General features: G+C 44.8%; 18 non-coding genes across 18 annotated transcripts; all 18 read right to left on the reverse strand.

The window, feature by feature from the left end:
* Positions 1–88: 88 nt before the first annotated feature.
* On the reverse strand, positions 89–279 carry LOC141214786 (U2 spliceosomal RNA). Its single transcript, XR_012283980.1, has one exon. It is a non-coding gene; the product is annotated as a U2 spliceosomal RNA (small nuclear RNA).
* Positions 280–1,394: 1,115 nt separating this feature from the next.
* LOC141214787 (U2 spliceosomal RNA) lies at positions 1,395–1,585 on the reverse strand. The gene has a single exon (XR_012283981.1). It is a non-coding gene; the product is annotated as a U2 spliceosomal RNA (small nuclear RNA).
* A 1,115-nt stretch (positions 1,586–2,700) lies between these two features.
* LOC141214788 (U2 spliceosomal RNA) lies at positions 2,701–2,891 on the reverse strand. The gene has a single exon (XR_012283982.1). It is a non-coding gene; the product is annotated as a U2 spliceosomal RNA (small nuclear RNA).
* Positions 2,892–4,006: 1,115 nt separating this feature from the next.
* Positions 4,007–4,197, reverse strand: LOC141214789 (U2 spliceosomal RNA). The gene has a single exon (XR_012283983.1). It is a non-coding gene; the product is annotated as a U2 spliceosomal RNA (small nuclear RNA).
* A 1,115-nt stretch (positions 4,198–5,312) lies between these two features.
* On the reverse strand, positions 5,313–5,503 carry LOC141214790 (U2 spliceosomal RNA). Its single transcript, XR_012283984.1, has one exon. It is a non-coding gene; the product is annotated as a U2 spliceosomal RNA (small nuclear RNA).
* Positions 5,504–6,618: 1,115 nt separating this feature from the next.
* Positions 6,619–6,809, reverse strand: LOC141214885 (U2 spliceosomal RNA). The gene has a single exon (XR_012284076.1). It is a non-coding gene; the product is annotated as a U2 spliceosomal RNA (small nuclear RNA).
* Positions 6,810–7,924: 1,115 nt separating this feature from the next.
* LOC141214887 (U2 spliceosomal RNA) lies at positions 7,925–8,115 on the reverse strand. The gene has a single exon (XR_012284077.1). It is a non-coding gene; the product is annotated as a U2 spliceosomal RNA (small nuclear RNA).
* Positions 8,116–9,230: 1,115 nt separating this feature from the next.
* On the reverse strand, positions 9,231–9,421 carry LOC141214792 (U2 spliceosomal RNA). The gene has a single exon (XR_012283986.1). It is a non-coding gene; the product is annotated as a U2 spliceosomal RNA (small nuclear RNA).
* Positions 9,422–10,536: 1,115 nt separating this feature from the next.
* On the reverse strand, positions 10,537–10,727 carry LOC141214793 (U2 spliceosomal RNA). Its single transcript, XR_012283987.1, has one exon. It is a non-coding gene; the product is annotated as a U2 spliceosomal RNA (small nuclear RNA).
* A 1,115-nt stretch (positions 10,728–11,842) lies between these two features.
* LOC141214522 (U2 spliceosomal RNA) lies at positions 11,843–12,033 on the reverse strand. The gene has a single exon (XR_012283727.1). It is a non-coding gene; the product is annotated as a U2 spliceosomal RNA (small nuclear RNA).
* Positions 12,034–13,148: 1,115 nt separating this feature from the next.
* LOC141214794 (U2 spliceosomal RNA) lies at positions 13,149–13,339 on the reverse strand. Its single transcript, XR_012283988.1, has one exon. It is a non-coding gene; the product is annotated as a U2 spliceosomal RNA (small nuclear RNA).
* A 1,115-nt stretch (positions 13,340–14,454) lies between these two features.
* LOC141214795 (U2 spliceosomal RNA) lies at positions 14,455–14,645 on the reverse strand. Its single transcript, XR_012283989.1, has one exon. It is a non-coding gene; the product is annotated as a U2 spliceosomal RNA (small nuclear RNA).
* Positions 14,646–15,760: 1,115 nt separating this feature from the next.
* Positions 15,761–15,951, reverse strand: LOC141214534 (U2 spliceosomal RNA). The gene has a single exon (XR_012283738.1). It is a non-coding gene; the product is annotated as a U2 spliceosomal RNA (small nuclear RNA).
* Positions 15,952–17,066: 1,115 nt separating this feature from the next.
* Positions 17,067–17,257, reverse strand: LOC141214796 (U2 spliceosomal RNA). The gene has a single exon (XR_012283990.1). It is a non-coding gene; the product is annotated as a U2 spliceosomal RNA (small nuclear RNA).
* Positions 17,258–18,372: 1,115 nt separating this feature from the next.
* LOC141214797 (U2 spliceosomal RNA) lies at positions 18,373–18,563 on the reverse strand. Its single transcript, XR_012283991.1, has one exon. It is a non-coding gene; the product is annotated as a U2 spliceosomal RNA (small nuclear RNA).
* A 1,115-nt stretch (positions 18,564–19,678) lies between these two features.
* Positions 19,679–19,864, reverse strand: LOC141214975 (U2 spliceosomal RNA). Its single transcript, XR_012284149.1, has one exon. It is a non-coding gene; the product is annotated as a U2 spliceosomal RNA (small nuclear RNA).
* Positions 19,865–22,463: 2,599 nt separating this feature from the next.
* On the reverse strand, positions 22,464–22,654 carry LOC141214798 (U2 spliceosomal RNA). Its single transcript, XR_012283992.1, has one exon. It is a non-coding gene; the product is annotated as a U2 spliceosomal RNA (small nuclear RNA).
* A 1,115-nt stretch (positions 22,655–23,769) lies between these two features.
* On the reverse strand, positions 23,770–23,960 carry LOC141214799 (U2 spliceosomal RNA). The gene has a single exon (XR_012283993.1). It is a non-coding gene; the product is annotated as a U2 spliceosomal RNA (small nuclear RNA).
* Between the last annotated feature and the right edge of the window lie 744 nt (positions 23,961–24,704).

A 24,704-nucleotide genomic window follows, 5' to 3' on the forward strand; every position in this document is an offset into this window, starting at 1 on the left:
AAGAGTCCATCCCAAAATCCGACAAACAAGCAAAATGAACAAAAAACATTGAATTCAATTCTTTCTGATTTTAGAAACTGCATTAAAGAAGGGGTGCACCGGTCCTGGAGATACTGCAATACCAGGTCAATGCGTGGAGTGGACAGAGCAAGCTCTTTTTCCATCTCCCTGTTCTAAAAATCCATTTAATATATGGTCCCCAGATAGGGGACGTATCAGATATTAAACTGATAAGAACAGATACTACACTTGATCTTAGCCAAAAGGCCGAGAAGCGATAACCAGAATTGGTTTCAAACTACGGAGCCACCCAAGGATCCTGAAAAGTCCATTTGTGGAGATGAGCTCCTGGACTCCCGTTAAGAAGACATGTTGTCAACCTCTAGATCCCTTACATGCCTGCACTTTTCGGCTTGCTGCTGCTGCAATCCACGCGTTTTAGATCTGCATAACTCCACCTCTTTAAACACAGCACCTTCACCCCCTGCTGTTCCCACCCGCCTCAACACCGTTGGAAGGGAGGAGAACCAATTAAGGCGGGGGGTGGGGTGGAACGAGCAGCTGTCTACCCTTAGCAGGAGGGCTCCTGATTACATACCTCTCCTGCTGCTGCTGCTGCTGGCTGTCCAGCAGCAGACTGAAGGTGGCTGCTGCTGTGCACAGGTATATAAAGGCTCAGAGCCTATTATGACACGCGCAGCCAGCGTTCCATTGCCACATTCCATCTACTGCAGGCAGGATACCTGGCTGGCTGAATGTCGCTGAGAAGCTCACAGAGACCGCCATAAGCAACAGTTTAACAGAATGCCACAGACTAATCAACCAAACTTTTTGGGTTGGGTTCTCTTTTATAGTCTGCAGGCATTAAATGAAAGAAGTCAGTGTTCCAGCAGAAGGAGACAACGTTTCAGAAAAGGCATTGTAGCAAACCAAAAAAGAAATTTTAAGCGCAGCAGAGTAACCAGCGCACATACCTGTTAGCTCAGGTGAGTTTAAAAGGCTGCTGTTGATAACAAGGGCATTTGCTAAATAGATGGTGTGTGTGCAACAATATACTGAAAGGTCAATTATATTGTGCAGCTTATCTCACCACCTGTAGTTATTTAGGTGAAAGCTCCAAAATGCTTGCCTAATATGTCTGTTTATCCAAAAGGAAGTAAAAAGGGAGAGCTAGAAAGATAGCATTGCATCACATTACATGGCAATGCAATGCACAGTTGCTGAAGTTGAACCAAAATGAGCTTGTAATCTGGCTTCTGCAACTTTGAACATGAAAAATCCAATGAGGAGAAGAAAAGCAAAGCCAAAGAGTCCATCCCCAAATCCGACAAACAAGCAAAATGAACAAAAAACATTGAATTCAATTCTTTCTGATTTTAGAAACTGCATTAAAGAAGGGGTGCACCGGTCCTGGAGATACTGCAATACCAGGTCAATGCGTGGAGTGGACAGAGCAAGCTCTTTTTCCATCTCCCTGTTCTAAAAATCCATTTAATATATGGTCCCCAGATAGGGGACGTATCAGATATTAAACTGATAAGAACAGATACTACACTTGATCTTAGCCAAAAGGCCGAGAAGCGATAACCAGAATTGGTTTCAAACTACGGAGCCACCCAAGGATCCTGAAAAGTCCATTTGTGGAGATGAGCTCCTGGACTCCCGTTAAGAAGACATGTTGTCAACCTCTAGATCCCTTACATGCCTGCACTTTTCGGCTTGCTGCTGCTGCAATCCACGCGTTTTAGATCTGCATAACTCCACCTCTTTAAACACAGCACCTTCACCCCCTGCTGTTCCCACCCGCCTCAACACCGTTGGAAGGGAGGAGAACCAATTAAGGCGGGGGGTGGGGTGGAACGAGCAGCTGTCTACCCTTAGCAGGAGGGCTCCTGATTACATACCTCTCCTGCTGCTGCTGCTGCTGGCTGTCCAGCAGCAGACTGAAGGTGGCTGCTGCTGTGCACAGGTATATAAAGGCTCAGAGCCTATTATGACACGCGCAGCCAGCGTTCCATTGCCACATTCCATCTACTGCAGGCAGGATACCTGGCTGGCTGAATGTCGCTGAGAAGCTCACAGAGACCGCCATAAGCAACAGTTTAACAGAATGCCACAGACTAATCAACCAAACTTTTTGGGTTGGGTTCTCTTTTATAGTCTGCAGGCATTAAATGAAAGAAGTCAGTGTTCCAGCAGAAGGAGACAACGTTTCAGAAAAGGCATTGTAGCAAACCAAAAAAGAAATTTTAAGCGCAGCAGAGTAACCAGCGCACATACCTGTTAGCTCAGGTGAGTTTAAAAGGCTGCTGTTGATAACAAGGGCATTTGCTAAATAGATGGTGTGTGTGCAACAATATACTGAAAGGTCAATTATATTGTGCAGCTTATCTCACCACCTGTAGTTATTTAGGTGAAAGCTCCAAAATGCTTGCCTAATATGTCTGTTTATCCAAAAGGAAGTAAAAAGGGAGAGCTAGAAAGATAGCATTGCATCACATTACATGGCAATGCAATGCACAGTTGCTGAAGTTGAACCAAAATGAGCTTGTAATCTGGCTTCTGCAACTTTGAACATGAAAAATCCAATGAGGAGAAGAAAAGCAAAGCCAAAGAGTCCATCCCCAAATCCGACAAACAAGCAAAATGAACAAAAAACATTGAATTCAATTCTTTCTGATTTTAGAAACTGCATTAAAGAAGGGGTGCACCGGTCCTGGAGATACTGCAATACCAGGTCAATGCGTGGAGTGGACAGAGCAAGCTCTTTTTCCATCTCCCTGTTCTAAAAATCCATTTAATATATGGTCCCCAGATAGGGGACGTATCAGATATTAAACTGATAAGAACAGATACTACACTTGATCTTAGCCAAAAGGCCGAGAAGCGATAACCAGAATTGGTTTCAAACTACGGAGCCACCCAAGGATCCTGAAAAGTCCATTTGTGGAGATGAGCTCCTGGACTCCCGTTAAGAAGACATGTTGTCAACCTCTAGATCCCTTACATGCCTGCACTTTTCGGCTTGCTGCTGCTGCAATCCACGCGTTTTAGATCTGCATAACTCCACCTCTTTAAACACAGCACCTTCACCCCCTGCTGTTCCCACCCGCCTCAACACCGTTGGAAGGGAGGAGAACCAATTAAGGCGGGGGGTGGGGTGGAACGAGCAGCTGTCTACCCTTAGCAGGAGGGCTCCTGATTACATACCTCTCCTGCTGCTGCTGCTGCTGGCTGTCCAGCAGCAGACTGAAGGTGGCTGCTGCTGTGCACAGGTATATAAAGGCTCAGAGCCTATTATGACACGCGCAGCCAGCGTTCCATTGCCACATTCCATCTACTGCAGGCAGGATACCTGGCTGGCTGAATGTCGCTGAGAAGCTCACAGAGACCGCCATAAGCAACAGTTTAACAGAATGCCACAGACTAATCAACCAAACTTTTTGGGTTGGGTTCTCTTTTATAGTCTGCAGGCATTAAATGAAAGAAGTCAGTGTTCCAGCAGAAGGAGACAACGTTTCAGAAAAGGCATTGTAGCAAACCAAAAAAGAAATTTTAAGCGCAGCAGAGTAACCAGCGCACATACCTGTTAGCTCAGGTGAGTTTAAAAGGCTGCTGTTGATAACAAGGGCATTTGCTAAATAGATGGTGTGTGTGCAACAATATACTGAAAGGTCAATTATATTGTGCAGCTTATCTCACCACCTGTAGTTATTTAGGTGAAAGCTCCAAAATGCTTGCCTAATATGTCTGTTTATCCAAAAGGAAGTAAAAAGGGAGAGCTAGAAAGATAGCATTGCATCACATTACATGGCAATGCAATGCACAGTTGCTGAAGTTGAACCAAAATGAGCTTGTAATCTGGCTTCTGCAACTTTGAACATGAAAAATCCAATGAGGAGAAGAAAAGCAAAGCCAAAGAGTCCATCCCAAAATCCGACAAACAAGCAAAATGAACAAAAAACATTGAATTCAATTCTTTCTGATTTTAGAAACTGCATTAAAGAAGGGGTGCACCGGTCCTGGAGATACTGCAATACCAGGTCAATGCGTGGAGTGGACAGAGCAAGCTCTTTTTCCATCTCCCTGTTCTAAAAATCCATTTAATATATGGTCCCCAGATAGGGGACGTATCAGATATTAAACTGATAAGAACAGATACTACACTTGATCTTAGCCAAAAGGCCGAGAAGCGATAACCAGAATTGGTTTCAAACTACGGAGCCACCCAAGGATCCTGAAAAGTCCATTTGTGGAGATGAGCTCCTGGACTCCCGTTAAGAAGACATGTTGTCAACCTCTAGATCCCTTACATGCCTGCACTTTTCGGCTTGCTGCTGCTGCAATCCACGCGTTTTAGATCTGCATAACTCCACCTCTTTAAACACAGCACCTTCACCCCCTGCTGTTCCCACCCGCCTCAACACCGTTGGAAGGGAGGAGAACCAATTAAGGCGGGGGGTGGGGTGGAACGAGCAGCTGTCTACCCTTAGCAGGAGGGCTCCTGATTACATACCTCTCCTGCTGCTGCTGCTGCTGGCTGTCCAGCAGCAGACTGAAGGTGGCTGCTGCTGTGCACAGGTATATAAAGGCTCAGAGCCTATTATGACACGCGCAGCCAGCGTTCCATTGCCACATTCCATCTACTGCAGGCAGGATACCTGGCTGGCTGAATGTCGCTGAGAAGCTCACAGAGACCGCCATAAGCAACAGTTTAACAGAATGCCACAGACTAATCAACCAAACTTTTTGGGTTGGGTTCTCTTTTATAGTCTGCAGGCATTAAATGAAAGAAGTCAGTGTTCCAGCAGAAGGAGACAACGTTTCAGAAAAGGCATTGTAGCAAACCAAAAAAGAAATTTTAAGCGCAGCAGAGTAACCAGCGCACATACCTGTTAGCTCAGGTGAGTTTAAAAGGCTGCTGTTGATAACAAGGGCATTTGCTAAATAGATGGTGTGTGTGCAACAATATACTGAAAGGTCAATTATATTGTGCAGCTTATCTCACCACCTGTAGTTATTTAGGTGAAAGCTCCAAAATGCTTGCCTAATATGTCTGTTTATCCAAAAGGAAGTAAAAAGGGAGAGCTAGAAAGATAGCATTGCATCACATTACATGGCAATGCAATGCACAGTTGCTGAAGTTGAACCAAAATGAGCTTGTAATCTGGCTTCTGCAACTTTGAACATGAAAAATCCAATGAGGAGAAGAAAAGCAAAGCCAAAGAGTCCATCCCCAAATCCGACAAACAAGCAAAATGAACAAAAAACATTGAATTCAATTCTTTCTGATTTTAGAAACTGCATTAAAGAAGGGGTGCACCGGTCCTGGAGATACTGCAATACCAGGTCAATGCGTGGAGTGGACAGAGCAAGCTCTTTTTCCATCTCCCTGTTCTAAAAATCCATTTAATATATGGTCCCCAGATAGGGGACGTATCAGATATTAAACTGATAAGAACAGATACTACACTTGATCTTAGCCAAAAGGCCGAGAAGCGATAACCAGAATTGATTTCAAACTATGGAGCCACCCAAGGATCCTGAAAAGTCCATTTGTGGAGATGAGCTCCTGGACTCCCGTTAAGAAGACATGTTGTCAACCTCTAGATCCCTTACATGCCTGCACTTTTCGGCTTGCTGCTGCTGCAATCCACGCGTTTTAGATCTGCATAACTCCACCTCTTTAAACACAGCACCTTCACCCCCTGCTGTTCCCACCCGCCTCAACACCGTTGGAAGGGAGGAGAACCAATTAAGGCGGGGGGTGGGGTGGAACGAGCAGCTGTCTACCCTTAGCAGGAGGGCTCCTGATTACATACCTCTCCTGCTGCTGCTGCTGCTGGCTGTCCAGCAGCAGACTGAAGGTGGCTGCTGCTGTGCACAGGTATATAAAGGCTCAGAGCCTATTATGACACGCGCAGCCAGCGTTCCATTGCCACATTCCATCTACTGCAGGCAGGATACCTGGCTGGCTGAATGTCGCTGAGAAGCTCACAGAGACCGCCATAAGCAACAGTTTAACAGAATGCCACAGACTAATCAACCAAACTTTTTGGGTTGGGTTCTCTTTTATAGTCTGCAGGCATTAAATGAAAGAAGTCAGTGTTCCAGCAGAAGGAGACAACGTTTCAGAAAAGGCATTGTAGCAAACCAAAAAAGAAATTTTAAGCGCAGCAGAGTAACCAGCGCACATACCTGTTAGCTCAGGTGAGTTTAAAAGGCTGCTGTTGATAACAAGGGCATTTGCTAAATAGATGGTGTGTGTGCAACAATATACTGAAAGGTCAATTATATTGTGCAGCTTATCTCACCACCTGTAGTTATTTAGGTGAAAGCTCCAAAATGCTTGCCTAATATGTCTGTTTATCCAAAAGGAAGTAAAAAGGGAGAGCCAGAAAGATAGCATTGCATCACATTACATGGCAATGCAATGCACAGTTGCTGAAGTTGAACCAAAATGAGCTTGTAATCTGGCTTCTGCAACTTTGAACATGAAAAATCCAATGAGGAGAAGAAAAGCAAAGCCAAAGAGTCCATCCCCAAATCCGACAAACAAGCAAAATGAACAAAAAACATTGAATTCAATTCTTTCTGATTTTAGAAACTGCATTAAAGAAGGGGTGCACCGGTCCTGGAGATACTGCAATACTAGGTCAATGCGTGGAGTGGACAGAGCAAGCTCTTTTTCCATCTCCCTGTTCTAAAAATCCATTTAATATATGGTCCCCAGATAGGGGACGTATCAGATATTAAACTGATAAGAACAGATACTACACTTGATCTTAGCCAAAAGGCCGAGAAGCGATAACCAGAATTGGTTTCAAACTACGGAGCCACCCAAGGATCCTGAAAAGTCCATTTGTGGAGATGAGCTCCTGGACTCCCGTTAAGAAGACATGTTGTCAACCTCTAGATCCCTTACATGCCTGCACTTTTCGGCTTGCTGCTGCTGCAATCCACGCGTTTTAGATCTGCATAACTCCACCTCTTTAAACACAGCACCTTCACCCCCTGCTGTTCCCACCCGCCTCAACACCGTTGGAAGGGAGGAGAACCAATTAAGGCGGGGGGTGGGGTGGAACGAGCAGCTGTCTACCCTTAGCAGGAGGGCTCCTGATTACATACCTCTCCTGCTGCTGCTGCTGCTGGCTGTCCAGCAGCAGACTGAAGGTGGCTGCTGCTGTGCACAGGTATATAAAGGCTCAGAGCCTATTATGACACGCGCAGCCAGCGTTCCATTGCCACATTCCATCTACTGCAGGCAGGATACCTGGCTGGCTGAATGTCGCTGAGAAGCTCACAGAGACCGCCATAAGCAACAGTTTAACAGAATGCCACAGACTAATCAACCAAACTTTTTGGGTTGGGTTCTCTTTTATAGTCTGCAGGCATTAAATGAAAGAAGTCAGTGTTCCAGCAGAAGGAGACAACGTTTCAGAAAAGGCATTGTAGCAAACCAAAAAAGAAATTTTAAGCGCAGCAGAGTAACCAGCGCACATACCTGTTAGCTCAGGTGAGTTTAAAAGGCTGCTGTTGATAACAAGGGCATTTGCTAAATAGATGGTGTGTGTGCAACAATATACTGAAAGGTCAATTATATTGTGCAGCTTATCTCACCACCTGTAGTTATTTAGGTGAAAGCTCCAAAATGCTTGCCTAATATGTCTGTTTATCCAAAAGGAAGTAAAAAGGGAGAGCCAGAAAGATAGCATTGCATCACATTACATGGCAATGCAATGCACAGTTGCTGAAGTTGAACCAAAATGAGCTTGTAATCTGGCTTCTGCAACTTTGAACATGAAAAATCCAATGAGGAGAAGAAAAGCAAAGCCAAAGAGTCCATCCCCAAATCCGACAAACAAGCAAAATGAACAAAAAACATTGAATTCAATTCTTTCTGATTTTAGAAACTGCATTAAAGAAGGGGTGCACCGGTCCTGGAGATACTGCAATACTAGGTCAATGCGTGGAGTGGACAGAGCAAGCTCTTTTTCCATCTCCCTGTTCTAAAAATCCATTTAATATATGGTCCCCAGATAGGGGACGTATCAGATATTAAACTGATAAGAACAGATACTACACTTGATCTTAGCCAAAAGGCCGAGAAGCGATAACCAGAATTGGTTTCAAACTACGGAGCCACCCAAGGATCCTGAAAAGTCCATTTGTGGAGATGAGCTCCTGGACTCCCGTTAAGAAGACATGTTGTCAACCTCTAGATCCCTTACATGCCTGCACTTTTCGGCTTGCTGCTGCTGCAATCCACGCGTTTTAGATCTGCATAACTCCACCTCTTTAAACACAGCACCTTCACCCCCTGCTGTTCCCACCCGCCTCAACACCGTTGGAAGGGAGGAGAACCAATTAAGGCGGGGGGTGGGGTGGAACGAGCAGCTGTCTACCCTTAGCAGGAGGGCTCCTGATTACATACCTCTCCTGCTGCTGCTGCTGCTGGCTGTCCAGCAGCAGACTGAAGGTGGCTGCTGCTGTGCACAGGTATATAAAGGCTCAGAGCCTATTATGACACGCGCAGCCAGCGTTCCATTGCCACATTCCATCTACTGCAGGCAGGATACCTGGCTGGCTGAATGTCGCTGAGAAGCTCACAGAGACCGCCATAAGCAACAGTTTAACAGAATGCCACAGACTAATCAACCAAACTTTTTGGGTTGGGTTCTCTTTTATAGTCTGCAGGCATTAAATGAAAGAAGTCAGTGTTCCAGCAGAAGGAGACAACGTTTCAGAAAAGACATTGTAGCAAACCAAAAAAGAAATTTTAAGCGCAGCAGAGTAACCAGCGCACATACCTGTTAGCTCAGGTGAGTTTAAAAGGCTGCTGTTGATAACAAGGGCATTTGCTAAATAGATGGTGTGTGTGCAACAATATACTGAAAGGTCAATTATATTGTGCAGCTTATCTCACCACCTGTAGTTATTTAGGTGAAAGCTCCAAAATGCTTGCCTAATATGTCTGTTTATCCAAAAGGAAGTAAAAAGGGAGAGCTAGAAAGATAGCATTGCATCACATTACATGGCAATGCAATGCACAGTTGCTGAAGTTGAACCAAAATGAGCTTGTAATCTGGCTTCTGCAACTTTGAACATGAAAAATCCAATGAGGAGAAGAAAAGCAAAGCCAAAGAGTCCATCCCCAAATCCGACAAACAAGCAAAATGAACAAAAAACATTGAATTCAATTCTTTCTGATTTTAGAAACTGCATTAAAGAAGGGGTGCACCGGTCCTGGAGATACTGCAATACCAGGTCAATGCGTGGAGTGGACAGAGCAAGCTCTTTTTCCATCTCCCTGTTCTAAAAATCCATTTAATATATGGTCCCCAGATAGGGGACGTATCAGATATTAAACTGATAAGAACAGATACTACACTTGATCTTAGCCAAAAGGCCGAGAAGCGATAACCAGAATTGGTTTCAAACTACGGAGCCACCCAAGGATCCTGAAAAGTCCATTTGTGGAGATGAGCTCCTGGACTCCCGTTAAGAAGACATGTTGTCAACCTCTAGATCCCTTACATGCCTGCACTTTTCGGCTTGCTGCTGCTGCAATCCACGCGTTTTAGATCTGCATAACTCCACCTCTTTAAACACAGCACCTTCACCCCCTGCTGTTCCCACCCCCCTCAACACCGTTGGAAGGGAGGAGAACCAATTAAGGCGGGGGGTGGGGTGGAACGAGCAGCTGTCTACCCTTAGCAGGAGGGCTCCTGATTACATACCTCTCCTGCTGCTGCTGCTGCTGGCTGTCCAGCAGCAAACTGAAGGTGGCTGCTGCTGTGCACAGGTATATAAAGGCTCAGAGCCTATTATGACACGCGCAGCCAGCGTTCCATTGCCACATTCCATCTACTGCAGGCAGGATACCTGGCTGGCTGAATGTCGCTGAGAAGCTCACAGAGACCGCCATAAGCAACAGTTTAACAGAATGCCACAGACTAATCAACCAAACTTTTTGGGTTGGGTTCTCTTTTATAGTCTGCAGGCATTAAATGAAAGAAGTCAGTGTTCCAGCAGAAGGAGACAACGTTTCAGAAAAGGCATTGTAGCAAACCAAAAAAGAAATTTTAAGCGCAGCAGAGTAACCAGCGCACATACCTGTTAGCTCAGGTGAGTTTAAAAGGCTGCTGTTGATAACAAGGGCATTTGCTAAATAGATGGTGTGTGTGCAACAATATACTGAAAGGTCAATTATATTGTGCAGCTTATCTCACCACCTGTAGTTATTTAGGTGAAAGCTCCAAAATGCTTGCCTAATATGTCTGTTTATCCAAAAGGAAGTAAAAAGGGAGAGCTAGAAAGATAGCATTGCATCACATTACATGGCAATGCAATGCACAGTTGCTGAAGTTGAACCAAAATGAGCTTGTAATCTGGCTTCTGCAACTTTGAACATGAAAAATCCAATGAGGAGAAGAAAAGCAAAGCCAAAGAGTCCATCCCCAAATCCGACAAACAAGCAAAATGAACAAAAAACATTGAATTCAATTCTTTCTGATTTTAGAAACTGCATTAAAGAAGGGGTGCACCGGTCCTGGAGATACTGCAATACCAGGTCAATGCGTGGAGTGGACAGAGCAAGCTCTTTTTCCATCTCCCTGTTCTAAAAATCCATTTAATATATGGTCCCCAGATAGGGGACGTATCAGATATTAAACTGATAAGAACAGATACTACACTTGATCTTAGCCAAAAGGCCGAGAAGCGATAACCAGAATTGGTTTCAAACTACGGAGCCACCCAAGGATCCTGAAAAGTCCATTTGTGGAGATGAGCTCCTGGACTCCCGTTAAGAAGACATGTTGTCAACCTCTAGATCCCTTACATGCCTGCACTTTTCGGCTTGCTGCTGCTGCAATCCACGCGTTTTAGATCTGCATAACTCCACCTCTTTAAACACAGCACCTTCACCCCCTGCTGTTCCCACCCGCCTCAACACCGTTGGAAGGGAGGAGAACCAATTAAGGCGGGGGGTGGGGTGGAACGAGCAGCTGTCTACCCTTAGCAGGAGGGCTCCTGATTACATACCTCTCCTGCTGCTGCTGCTGCTGGCTGTCCAGCAGCAGACTGAAGGTGGCTGCTGCTGTGCACAGGTATATAAAGGCTCAGAGCCTATTATGACACGCGCAGCCAGCGTTCCATTGCCACATTCCATCTACTGCAGGCAGGATACCTGGCTGGCTGAATGTCGCTGAGAAGCTCACAGAGACCGCCATAAGCAACAGTTTAACAGAATGCCACAGACTAATCAACCAAACTTTTTGGGTTGGGTTCTCTTTTATAGTCTGCAGGCATTAAATGAAAGAAGTCAGTGTTCCAGCAGAAGGAGACAACGTTTCAGAAAAGGCATTGTAGCAAACCAAAAAAGAAATTTTAAGCGCAGCAGAGTAACCAGCGCACATACCTGTTAGCTCAGGTGAGTTTAAAAGGCTGCTGTTGATAACAAGGGCATTTGCTAAATAGATGGTGTGTGTGCAACAATATACTGAAAGGTCAATTATATTGTGCAGCTTATCTCACCACCTGTAGTTATTTAGGTGAAAGCTCCAAAATGCTTGCCTAATATGTCTGTTTATCCAAAAGGAAGTAAAAAGGGAGAGCTAGAAAGATAGCATTGCATCACATTACATGGCAATGCAATGCACAGTTGCTGAAGTTGAACCAAAATGAGCTTGTAATCTGGCTTCTGCAACTTTGAACATGAAAAATCCAATGAGGAGAAGAAAAGCAAAGCCAAAGAGTCCATCCCCAAATCCGACAAACAAGCAAAATGAACAAAAAACATTGAATTCAATTCTTTCTGATTTTAGAAACTGCATTAAAGAAGGGGTGCACCGGTCCTGGAGATACTGCAATACCAGGTCAATGCGTGGAGTGGACAGAGCAAGCTCTTTTTCCATCTCCCTGTTCTAAAAATCCATTTAATATATGGTCCCCAGATAGGGGACATATCAGATATTAAACTGATAAGAACAGATACTACACTTGATCTTAGCCAAAAGGCCGAGAAGCGATAACCAGAATTGGTTTCAAACTACGGAGCCACCCAAGGATCCTGAAAAGTCCATTTGTGGAGATGAGCTCCTGGACTCCCGTTAAGAAGACATGTTGTCAACCTCTAGATCCCTTACATGCCTGCACTTTTCGGCTTGCTGCTGCTGCAATCCACGCGTTTTAGATCTGCATAACTCCACCTCTTTAAACACAGCACCTTCACCCCCTGCTGTTCCCACCCGCCTCAACACCGTTGGAAGGGAGGAGAACCAATTAAGGCGGGGGGTGGGGTGGAACGAGCAGCTGTCTACCCTTAGCAGGAGGGCTCCTGATTACATACCTCTCCTGCTGCTGCTGCTGCTGGCTGTCCAGCAGCAGACTGAAGGTGGCTGCTGCTGTGCACAGGTATATAAAGGCTCAGAGCCTATTATGACACGCGCAGCCAGCGTTCCATTGCCACATTCCATCTACTGCAGGCAGGATACCTGGCTGGCTGAATGTCGCTGAGAAGCTCACAGAGACCGCCATAAGCAACAGTTTAACAGAATGCCACAGACTAATCAACCAAACTTTTTGGGTTGGGTTCTCTTTTATAGTCTGCAGGCATTAAATGAAAGAAGTCAGTGTTCCAGCAGAAGGAGACAACGTTTCAGAAAAGGCATTGTAGCAAACCAAAAAAGAAATTTTAAGCGCAGCAGAGTAACCAGCGCACATACCTGTTAGCTCAGGTGAGTTTAAAAGGCTGCTGTTGATAACAAGGGCATTTGCTAAATAGATGGTGTGTGTGCAACAATATACTGAAAGGTCAATTATATTGTGCAGCTTATCTCACCACCTGTAGTTATTTAGGTGAAAGCTCCAAAATGCTTGCCTAATATGTCTGTTTATCCAAAAGGAAGTAAAAAGGGAGAGCTAGAAAGATAGCATTGCATCACATTACATGGCAATGCAATGCACAGTTGCTGAAGTTGAACCAAAATGAGCTTGTAATCTGGCTTCTGCAACTTTGAACATGAAAAATCCAATGAGGAGAAGAAAAGCAAAGCCAAAGAGTCCATCCCCAAATCCGACAAACAAGCAAAATGAACAAAAAACATTGAATTCAATTCTTTCTGATTTTAGAAACTGCATTAAAGAAGGGGTGCACCGGTCCTGGAGATACTGCAATACCAGGTCAATGCGTGGAGTGGACAGAGCAAGCTCTTTTTCCATCTCCCTGTTCTAAAAATCCATTTAATATATGGTCCCCAGATAGGGGACGTATCAGATATTAAACTGATAAGAACAGATACTACACTTGATCTTAGCCAAAAGGCCGAGAAGCGATAACCAGAATTGGTTTCAAACTACGGAGCCACCCAAGGATCCTGAAAAGTCCATTTGTGGAGATGAGCTCCTGGACTCCCGTTAAGAAGACATGTTGTCAACCTCTAGATCCCTTACATGCCTGCACTTTTCGGCTTGCTGCTGCTGCAATCCACGCGTTTTAGATCTGCATAACTCCACCTCTTTAAACACAGCACCTTCACCCCCTGCTGTTCCCACCCCCCTCAACACCGTTGGAAGGGAGGAGAACCAATTAAGGCGGGGGGTGGGGTGGAACGAGCAGCTGTCTACCCTTAGCAGGAGGGCTCCTGATTACATACCTCTCCTGCTGCTGCTGCTGCTGGCTGTCCAGCAGCAAACTGAAGGTGGCTGCTGCTGTGCACAGGTATATAAAGGCTCAGAGCCTATTATGACACGCGCAGCCAGCGTTCCATTGCCACATTCCATCTACTGCAGGCAGGATACCTGGCTGGCTGAATGTCGCTGAGAAGCTCACAGAGACCGCCATAAGCAACAGTTTAACAGAATGCCACAGACTAATCAACCAAACTTTTTGGGTTGGGTTCTCTTTTATAGTCTGCAGGCATTAAATGAAAGAAGTCAGTGTTCCAGCAGAAGGAGACAACGTTTCAGAAAAGGCATTGTAGCAAACCAAAAAAGAAATTTTAAGCGCAGCAGAGTAACCAGCGCACATACCTGTTAGCTCAGGTGAGTTTAAAAGGCTGCTGTTGATAACAAGGGCATTTGCTAAATAGATGGTGTGTGTGCAACAATATACTGAAAGGTCAATTATATTGTGCAGCTTATCTCACCACCTGTAGTTATTTAGGTGAAAGCTCCAAAATGCTTGCCTAATATGTCTGTTTATCCAAAAGGAAGTAAAAAGGGAGAGCTAGAAAGATAGCATTGCATCACATTACATGGCAATGCAATGCACAGTTGCTGAAGTTGAACCAAAATGAGCTTGTAATCTGGCTTCTGCAACTTTGAACATGAAAAATCCAATGAGGAGAAGAAAAGCAAAGCCAAAGAGTCCATCCCCAAATCCGACAAACAAGCAAAATGAACAAAAAACATTGAATTCAATTCTTTCTGATTTTAGAAACTGCATTAAAGAAGGGGTGCACCGGTCCTGGAGATACTGCAATACCAGGTCAATGCGTGGAGTGGACAGAGCAAGCTCTTTTTCCATCTCCCTGTTCTAAAAATCCATTTAATATATGGTCCCCAGATAGGGGACGTATCAGATATTAAACTGATAAGAACAGATACTACACTTGATCTTAGCCAAAAGGCCGAGAAGCGATAACCAGAATTGGTTTCAAACTACGGAGCCACCCAAGGATCCTGAAAAGTCCATTTGTGGAGATGAGCTCCTGGACTCCCGTTAAGAAGACATGTTGTCAACCTCTAGATCCCTTACATGCCTGCACTTTTCGGCTTGCTGCTGCTGCAATCCACGCGTTTTAGATCTGCATAACTCCACCTCTTTAAACACAGCACCTTCACCCCCTGCTGTTCCCACCCGCCTCAACACCGTTGGAAGGGAGGAGAACCAATTAAGGCGGGGGGTGGGGTGGAACGAGCAGCTGTCTACCCTTAGCAGGAGGGCTCCTGATTACATACCTCTCCTGCTGCTGCTGCTGCTGGCTGTCCAGCAGCAGACTGAAGGTGGCTGCTGCTGTGCACAGGTATATAAAGGCTCAGAGCCTATTATGACACGCGCAGCCAGCGTTCCATTGCCACATTCCATCTACTGCAGGCAGGATACCTGGCTGGCTGAATGTCGCTGAGAAGCTCACAGAGACCGCCATAAGCAACAGTTTAACAGAATGCCACAGACTAATCAACCAAACTTTTTGGGTTGGGTTCTCTTTTATAGTCTGCAGGCATTAAATGAAAGAAGTCAGTGTTCCAGCAGAAGGAGACAACGTTTCAGAAAAGGCATTGTAGCAAACCAAAAAAGAAATTTTAAGCGCAGCAGAGTAACCAGCGCACATACCTGTTAGCTCAGGTGAGTTTAAAAGGCTGCTGTTGATAACAAGGGCATTTGCTAAATAGATGGTGTGTGTGCAACAATATACTGAAAGGTCAATTATATTGTGCAGCTTATCTCACCACCTGTAGTTATTTAGGTGAAAGCTCCAAAATGCTTGCCTAATATGTCTGTTTATCCAAAAGGAAGTAAAAAGGGAGAGCTAGAAAGATAGCATTGCATCACATTACATGGCAATGCAATGCACAGTTGCTGAAGTTGAACCAAAATGAGCTTGTAATCTGGCTTCTGCAACTTTGAACATGAAAAATCCAATGAGGAGAAGAAAAGCAAAGCCAAAGAGTCCATCCCCAAATCCGACAAACAAGCAAAATGAACAAAAAACATTGAATTCAATTCTTTCTGATTTTAGAAACTGCATTAAAGAAGGGGTGCACCGGTCCTGGAGATACTGCAATACCAGGTCAATGCGTGGAGTGGACAGAGCAAGCTCTTTTTCCATCTCCCTGTTCTAAAAATCCATTTAATATATGGTCCCCAGATAGGGGACATATCAGATATTAAACTGATAAGAACAGATACTACACTTGATCTTAGCCAAAAGGCCGAGAAGCGATAACCAGAATTGGTTTCAAACTACGGAGCCACCCAAGGATCCTGAAAAGTCCATTTGTGGAGATGAGCTCCTGGACTCCCGTTAAGAAGACATGTTGTCAACCTCTAGATCCCTTACATGCCTGCACTTTTCGGCTTGCTGCTGCTGCAATCCACGCGTTTTAGATCTGCATAACTCCACCTCTTTAAACACAGCACCTTCACCCCCTGCTGTTCCCACCCGCCTCAACACCGTTGGAAGGGAGGAGAACCAATTAAGGCGGGGGGTGGGGTGGAACGAGCAGCTGTCTACCCTTAGCAGGAGGGCTCCTGATTACATACCTCTCCTGCTGCTGCTGCTGCTGGCTGTCCAGCAGCAGACTGAAGGTGGCTGCTGCTGTGCACAGGTATATAAAGGCTCAGAGCCTATTATGACACACGCAGCCAGCGTTCCATTGCCACATTCCATCTACTGCAGGCAGGATACCTGGCTGGCTGAATGTCGCTGAGAAGCTCACAGAGACCGCCATAAGCAACAGTTTAACAGAATGCCACAGACTAATCAACCAAACTTTTTGGGTTGGGTTCTCTTTTATAGTCTGCAGGCATTAAATGAAAGAAGTCAGTGTTCCAGCAGAAGGAGACAACGTTTCAGAAAAGGCATTGTAGCAAACCAAAAAAGAAATTTTAAGCGCAGCAGAGTAACCAGCGCACATACCTGTTAGCTCAGGTGAGTTTAAAAGGCTGCTGTTGATAACAAGGGCATTTGCTAAATAGATGGTGTGTGTGCAACAATATACTGAAAGGTCAATTATATTGTGCAGCTTATCTCACCACCTGTAGTTATTTAGGTGAAAGCTCCAAAATGCTTGCCTAATATGTCTGTTTATCCAAAAGGAAGTAAAAAGGGAGAGCTAGAAAGATAGCATTGCATCACATTACATGGCAATGCAATGCACAGTTGCTGAAGTTGAACCAAAATGAGCTTGTAATCTGGCTTCTGCAACTTTGAACATGAAAAATCCAATGAGGAGAAGGAAAGCAAAGCCAAAGAGTCCATCCCCAAATCCGACAAACAAGCAAAATGAACAAAAAACATTGAATTCAATTCTTTCTGATTTTAGAAACTGCATTAAAGAAGGGGTGCACCGGTCCTGGAGATACTGCAATACCAGGTCAATGCGTGGAGTGGACAGAGCAAGCTCTTTTTCCATCTCCCTGTTCTAAAAATCCATTTAATATATGGTCCCCAGATAGGGGACGTATCAGATATTAAACTGATAAGAACAGATACTACACTTGATCTTAGCCAAAAGGCCGAGAAGCGATAACCAGAATTGGTTTCAAACTACGGAGCCACCCAAGGATCCTGAAAAGTCCATTTGTGGAGATGAGCTCCTGGACTCCCGTTAAGAAGACATGATGTCAACCTCTAGATCCCTTACATGCCTGCACTTTTCGGCTTGCTGCTGCTGCAATCCACGCGTTTTAGATCTGCATAACTCCACCTCTTTAAACACAGCACCTTCACCCCCTGCTGTTCCCACCCGCCTCAACACCGTTGGAAGGGAGGAGAACCAATTAAGGCGGGGGGTGGGGTGGAACGAGCAGCTGTCTACCCTTAGCAGGAGGGCTCCTGATTACATACCTCTCCTGCTGCTGCTGCTGCTGGCTGTCCAGCAGCAGACTGAAGGTGGCTGCTGCTGTGCACAGGTATATAAAGGCTCAGAGCCTATTATGACACGCGCAGCCAGCGTTCCATTGCCACATTCCATCTACTGCAGGCAGGATACCTGGCTGCCTGAATGTCGCTGAGAAGCTCACAGAGACCGCCATAAGCAACAGTTTAACAGAATGCCACAGACTAATCAACCAAACTTTTTGGGTTGGGTTCTCTTTTATAGTCTGCAGGCATTAAATGAAAGAAGTCAGTGTTCCAGCAGAAGGAGACAACGTTTCAGAAAAGGCATTGTAGCAAACCAAAAAAGAAATTTTAAGCGCAGCAGAGTAACCAGCGCACATACCTGTTAGCTCAGGTGAGTTTAAAAGGCTGCTGTTGATAACAAGGGCATTTGCTAAATAGATGGTGTGTGTGCAACAATATACTGAAAGGTCAATTATATTGTGCAGCTTATCTCACCACCTGTAGTTATTTAGGTGAAAGCTCCAAAATGCTTGCCTAATATGTCTGTTTATCCAAAAGGAAGTAAAAAGGGAGAGCTAGAAAGATAGCATTGCATCACATTACATGGCAATGCAATGCACAGTTGCTGAAGTTGAACCAAAATGAGCTTGTAATCTGGCTTCTGCAACTTTGAACATGAAAAATCCAATGAGGAGAAGGAAAGCAAAGCCAAAGAGTCCATCCCCAAATCCGACAAACAAGCAAAATGAACAAAAAACATTGAATTCAATTCTTTCTGATTTTAGAAACTGCATTAAAGAAGGGGTGCACCGGTCCTGGAGATACTGCAATACCAGGTCAATGCGTGGAGTGGACAGAGCAAGCTCTTTTTCCATCTCCCTGTTCTAAAAATCCATTTAATATATGGTCCCCAGATAGGGGACGTATCAGATATTAAACTGATAAGAACAGATACTACACTTGATCTTAGCCAAAAGGCCGAGAAGCGATAACCAGAATTGGTTTCAAACTACGGAGCCACCCAAGGATCCTGAAAAGTCCATTTGTGGAGATGAGCTCCTGGACTCCCGTTAAGAAGACATGTTGTCAACCTCTAGATCCCTTACATGCCTGCACTTTTCGGCTTGCTGCTGCTGCAATCCACGCGTTTTAGATCTGCATAACTCCACCTCTTTAAACACAGCACCTTCACCCCCTGCTGTTCCCACCCGCCTCAACACCGTTGGAAGGGAGGAGAACCAATTAAGGCGGGGGGTGGGGTGGAACGAGCAGCTGTCTACCCTTAGCAGGAGGGCTCCTGATTACATACCTCTCCTGCTGCTGCTGCTGCTGGCTGTCCAGCAGCAGACTGAAGGTGGCTGCTGCTGTGCACAGGTATATAAAGGCTCAGAGCCTATTATGACACTCGCAGCCAGCGTTCCATTGCCACATTCCATCTACTGCAGGCAGGATACCTGGCTGGCTGAATGTCGCTGAGAAGCTCACAGAGACCGCCATAAGCAACAGTTTAACAGAATGCCACAGACTAATCAACCAAACTTTTTGGGTTGGGTTCTCTTTTATAGTCTGCAGGCATTAAATGAAAGAAGTCAGTGTTCCAGCAGAAGGAGACAACGTTTCAGAAAAGGCATTGTAGCAAACCAAAAAAGAAATTTTAAGCGCAGCAGAGTAACCAGCGCACATACCTGTTAGCTCAGGTGAGTTTAAAAGGCTGCTGTTGATAACAAGGGCATTTGCTAAATAGATGGTGTGTGTGCAACAATATACTGAAAGGTCAATTATATTGTGCAGCTTATCTCACCACCTGTAGTTATTTAGGTGAAAGCTCCAAAATGCTTGCCTAATATGTCTGTTTATCCAAAAGGAAGTAAAAAGGGAGAGCTAGAAAGATAGCATTGCATCACATTACATGGCAATGCAATGCACAGTTGCTGAAGTTGAACCAAAATGAGCTTGTAATCTGGCTTCTGCAACTTTGAACATGAAAAATCCAATGAGGAGAAGAAAAGCAAAGCCAAAGAGTCCATCCCAAAATCCGACAAACAAGCAAAATGAACAAAAAACATTGAATTCAATTCTTTCTGATTTTAGAAACTGCATTAAAGAAGGGGTGCACCGGTCCTGGAGATACTGCAATACCAGGTCAATGCGTGGAGTGGACAGAGCAAGCTCTTTTTCCATCTCCCTGTTCTAAAAATCCATTTAATATATGGTCCCCAGATAGGGGACGTATCAGATATTAAACTGATAAGAACAGATTTTTTTTTTTTTTTTTTTCTTAACACTCAGATTACAAGTACCATCTCGATTCCATACTTCTGAAAACGGTGATGGACCAAATCCATCATCGTGTCATTTTAAAACAAAAAAACATTATTTAATGCATATACAAAAAAAACAAAACAACAACCAGTATTTCCTCTCAGACACATAATATATAGAGGAAGGAAACAAAACACATTACTGCATTCCTCCCTTCAACGCATAATATGTTAGATACTCCAACAGTCCTTTCTCTTGCGAGAAAGATTCAAAGTTTGTATTCACATAATCTATCCATGTCCTTCCCACCTTATAGGTTTCAAAAAACCTCTCTTTATTTGCCTTCACACTTGCGATTACCTTTGGAAAAAAAGCTTCAAAACACACACCACTTCCCTTCATTTCCGCAATTCCTTTTTTAACTTTGTCCATTTCTTTATCAGCTTCCTCCTCTTCTGTTTGCCTCTGAACCTCTACCGTCTTCTTTTTTTCTTTCTTTTCCGCCTTTGCACTTTCCATCTTCTCCTTATTACTCTTTCTCTTTGGGCATTCCTTAAACCTATGCCCAATTTCCATACACAGGTTACACTTATTCCTTTCTACTGGACATGATTTAGAAACATGTCCTTCCGCTTTACACTTCCAACACTTTTCTGCAGTACAGTCTTCACGTTTATGACCATATACCTCACAAATTGAACAAAAGGAATCCATCCCATTAAAGAATAAATTCCCACTTACTTTACCAAGCTTAAACCTTTGAGGCGGGTAGGAAAAACTCCTATCCTTGTTCATGTTAAATTCCACAAAAAATTTCCACTTTCCCGTCCATACTCCGAATTCATTCATTACTTTACCTTTTGATACTACAGACTTGGCAAAACCACTCAAAAACGTGACAATGTCCTCTTCTGGAACCAGTGGTGAAAACATTTTCACTGTCACCATCTTTTCACTACTAAATACGTGACGTTGAAACCGAATTCCAACAAACTTCTCATGTCTCAATTCATCAAAAGAATCCATATAGTTCTCCAAAATCTTCCTAGACTCAAAAAACACGTCATAGACACCCTTTTGGGGATAATCCATAACTGCCACGATGTCTTCTTTATTCACCTTTGCGACACCCAAGATGATCTCCTTCATAATAAACCGAAAGTCCTTAACCTTCTGACAGTCTCTCCGGACAAAAATCCGGAAAGCGGTCTCCACACGTGCATGTTCTGGAACCTCCAACTTCGGCCACAACTCCGCCTCTGTTGCCATGATTCTCCAACAGAATGAGCGTAATCTCCACTCCAACACACAGAAGGAGCGAGTATGATCACTTCCCGTTGTCTGGGGACTAAGCCGACACGCCTATAGCAGCAAGGGGGTGAAGTCCCCACAATTAGGTAAGGACGATCCCCCAAGGCCGACGAGCCAGGTACCCTAGACACCTCCAACCAAAACCAAGGCAGCAATCGCTAAATCACTGCACTTGATCTTAGCCAAAAGGCCGAGAAGCGATAACCAGAATTGGTTTCAAACTACGGAGCCACCCAAGGATCCTGAAAAGTCCATTTGTGGAGATGAGCTCCTGGACTCCCGTTAAGAAGACATGTTGTCAACCTCTAGATCCCTTACATGCCTGCACTTTTCGGCTTGCTGCTGCTGCAATCCACGCGTTTTAGATCTGCATAACTCCACCTCTTTAAACACAGCACCTTCACCCCCTGCTGTTCCCACCCGCCTCAACACCGTTGGAAGGGAGGAGAACCAATTAAGGCGGGGGGTGGGGTGGAACGAGCAGCTGTCTACCCTTAGCAGGAGGGCTCCTGATTACATACCTCTCCTGCTGCTGCTGCTGCTGGCTGTCCAGCAGCAGACTGAAGGTGGCTGCTGCTGTGCACAGGTATATAAAGGCTCAGAGCCTATTATGACACGCGCAGCCAGCGTTCCATTGCCACATTCCATCTACTGCAGGCAGGATACCTGGCTGGCTGAATGTCGCTGAGAAGCTCACAGAGACCGCCATAAGCAACAGTTTAACAGAATGCCACAGACTAATCAACCAAACTTTTTGGGTTGGGTTCTCTTTTATAGTCTGCAGGCATTAAATGAAAGAAGTCAGTGTTCCAGCAGAAGGAGACAACGTTTCAGAAAAGGCATTGTAGCAAACCAAAAAAGAAATTTTAAGCGCAGCAGAGTAACCAGCGCACATACCTGTTAGCTCAGGTGAGTTTAAAAGGCTGCTGTTGATAACAAGGGCATTTGCTAAATAGATGGTGTGTGTGCAACAATATACTGAAAGGTCAATTATATTGTGCAGCTTATCTCACCACCTGTAGTTATTTAGGTGAAAGCTCCAAAATGCTTGCCTAATATGTCTGTTTATCCAAAAGGAAGTAAAAAGGGAGAGCTAGAAAGATAGCATTGCATCACATTACATGGCAATGCAATGCACAGTTGCTGAAGTTGAACCAAAATGAGCTTGTAATCTGGCTTCTGCAACTTTGAACATGAAAAATCCAATGAGGAGAAGAAAAGCAAAGCCAAAGAGTCCATCCCCAAATCCGACAAACAAGCAAAATGAACAAAAAACATTGAATTCAATTCTTTCTGATTTTAGAAACTGCATTAAAGAAGGGGTGCACCGGTCCTGGAGATACTGCAATACCAGGTCAATGCGTGGAGTGGACAGAGCAAGCTCTTTTTCCATCTCCCTGTTCTAAAAATCCATTTAATATATGGTCCCCAGATAGGGGACGTATCAGATATTAAACTGATAAGAACAGATACTACACTTGATCTTAGCCAAAAGGCCGAGAAGCGATAACCAGAATTGGTTTCAAACTACGGAGCCACCCAAGGATCCTGAAAAGTCCATTTGTGGAGATGAGCTCCTGGACTCCCGTTAAGAAGACATGTTGTCAACCTCTAGATCCCTTACATGCCTGCACTTTTCGGCTTGCTGCTGCTGCAATCCACGCGTTTTAGATCTGCATAACTCCACCTCTTTAAACACAGCACCTTCACCCCCTGCTGTTCCCACCCGCCTCAACACCGTTGGAAGGGAGGAGAACCAATTAAGGCGGGGGGTGGGGTGGAACGAGCAGCTGTCTACCCTTAGCAGGAGGGCTCCTGATTACATACCTCTCCTGCTGCTGCTGCTGCTGGCTGTCCAGCAGCAGACTGAAGGTGGCTGCTGCTGTGCACAGGTATATAAAGGCTCAGAGCCTATTATGACACGCGCAGCCAGCGTTCCATTGCCACATTCCATCTACTGCAGGCAGGATACCTGGCTGGCTGAATGTCGCTGAGAAGCTCACAGAGACCGCCATAAGCAACAGTTTAACAGAATGCCACAGACTAATCAACCAAACTTTTTGGGTTGGGTTCTCTTTTATAGTCTGCAGGCATTAAATGAAAGAAGTCAGTGTTCCAGCAGAAGGAGACAACGTTTCAGAAAAGGCATTGTAGCAAACCAAAAAAGAAATTTTAAGCGCAGCAGAGTAACCAGCGCACATACCTGTTAGCTCAGGTGAGTTTAAAAGGCTGCTGTTGATAACAAGGGCATTTGCTAAATAGATGGTGTGTGTGCAACAATATACTGAAAGGTCAATTATATTGTGCAGCTTATCTCACCACCTGTAGTTATTTAGGTGAAAGCTCCAAAATGCTTGCCTAATATGTCTGTTTATCCAAAAGGAAGTAAAAAGGGAGAGCTAGAAAGATAGCATTGCATCACATTACATGGCAATGCAATGCACAGTTGCTGAAGTTGAACCAAAATGAGCTTGTAATCTGGCTTCTGCAACTTTGAACATGAAAAATCCAATGAGGAGAAGAAAAGCAAAGCCAAAGAGTCCATCCCCAAATCCGACAAACAAGCAAAATGAACAAAAAACATTGAATTCAATTCTTTCTGATTTTAGAAACTGCATTAAAGAAGGGGTGCACCGGTCCTGGAGATACTGCAATACCAGGTCAATGCGTGGAGTGGACAGAGCAAGCTCTTTTTCCATCTCCCTGTTCTAAAAATCCATTTAATATATGGTCCCCAGATAGGGGACGTATCAGATATTAAACTGATAAGAACAGATACTACACTTGATCTTAGCCAAAAGGCCGAGAAGCGATAACCAGAATTGGTTTCAAACTACGGAGCCACCCAAGGATCCTGAAAAGTCCATTTGTGGAGATGAGCTCCTGGACTCCCGTTAAGAAGACATGTTGTCAACCTCTAGATCCCTTACATGCCTGCACTTTTCGGCTTGCTGCTGCTGCAATCCACGCGTTTTAGATCTGCATAACTCCACCTCTTTAAACACAGCACCTTCACCCCCTGCTGTTCCCACCCGCCTCAACACCGTTGGAAGGGCAGAGAACCAATTAAGGCGGGGGGTGGGGTGGAACGAGCAGCTGTCTACCCTTAGCAGGAGGGCTCCTGATTACATACCTCTCCTGCTGCTGCTGCTGCTGGCTGTCCAGCAGCAGACTGAAGGTGGCTGCTGCTGTGCACAGGTATATAAAGGCTCAGAGCCTATTATGACACGCGCAGCCAGCGTTCCATTGCCACATTCCATCTACTGCAGGCAGGATACCTGGCTGGCTGAATGTCGCTGAGAAGCTCACAGAGACCGCCATAAGCAACAGTTTAACAGAATGCCACAGACTAATCAACCAAACTTTTTGGGTTGGGTTCTCTTTTATAGTCTGCAGGCATTAAATGAAAGAAGTCAGTGTTCCAGCAGAAGGAGACAACGTTTCAGAAAAGGCATTGTAGCAAACCAAAAAAGAAATTTTAAGCGCAGCAGAGTAACCAGCGCACATACCTGTTAGCTCAGGTGAGTTTAAAAGGCTGCTGTTGATAACAAGGGCATA

This window comes from Phyllobates terribilis, unplaced genomic scaffold (genome assembly GCF_046119375.1).
Source record: "Phyllobates terribilis strain yellow unplaced genomic scaffold, ASM4611937v1 Scaffold_223__1_contigs__length_3252167, whole genome shotgun sequence".
Taxonomy (NCBI): Eukaryota; Metazoa; Chordata; class Amphibia; order Anura; family Dendrobatidae; genus Phyllobates; species Phyllobates terribilis.